Below are 750 nucleotides of genomic sequence, written 5' to 3' on the forward strand. Positions count from 1 at the left end.
TAGAACTGCAGCTTACCATTCTAGAATTACAATGTAACCTTTTAGGACTATGAGCAACCTTTTGGGAACGCAACTTATAAAAATTCAAAAACTTCAACCTATTGTTCTTGAATTGCAACTCAAATTTCTAGAATGAAAGCTTTACTTTCTAGAACTGCATCTTTACATTCTAGAACTTCAACCTAACATTCTAGAACTGCAGCCTAACATTCTAGAATTTAAAGCTAACATTGTAGAATGGCAGCTTAACATTCTAGAACTTCAACCTAACATTCTAGAACTGCCAAGTAACATTCTAGAACTGTAACATTTCAGAACTTTTGAGTAAAGTCTTTGGACCGCAACTCAAAATTTGAGAAGTGCCTGGCTAGCTCAGTCGGTAGAGCATGAGACTCTTAATCTCAGGGTCGTGGGTTCGAGCCCCACGTTGGGCGGTGGTGTTTTAGAAAGTGTGAATCCCTGAGTTCTGCCCAGTATCAGGTGGCGGTATTGGGGCAGATTTGCTGTCTTAGCAGTTCCATCCCAGTGTAAAAATCCCTTTAATTGACTAGACGAAAATGTGCCTGCATTCTATGATCATGGCCTGTGCTGACTTCATGTTCCTCAGATCAAACTAAAGTCTGGTGACAATGCAATGTTTAAATTCTAAAACTTCAACCTATTGTTCTAGAACTGCAGCTTAACGTTCTAGAACAACAATGTACCATTTTAGAACTGTAATTAACAGTATAGGACCGCAACTCTTAAAAT

At 38.7% G+C, this 750-nt stretch overlaps 1 non-coding gene across 1 annotated transcript; it reads left to right on the top strand.

The window, feature by feature from the left end:
• Positions 1-361: 361 nt before the first annotated feature.
• trnak-cuu (transfer RNA lysine (anticodon CUU)) lies at positions 362-434 on the top strand. Its single transcript has one exon. It is a non-coding gene; the product is annotated as a tRNA-Lys (tRNA).
• The last annotated feature ends 316 nt before the right edge of the window (positions 435-750 follow it).

The sequence above is a fragment of the Etheostoma spectabile genome, unplaced genomic scaffold (genome assembly GCF_008692095.1).
Source record: "Etheostoma spectabile isolate EspeVRDwgs_2016 unplaced genomic scaffold, UIUC_Espe_1.0 scaffold00018811, whole genome shotgun sequence".
NCBI lineage: Eukaryota > Metazoa > Chordata > Actinopteri > Perciformes > Percidae > Etheostoma > Etheostoma spectabile.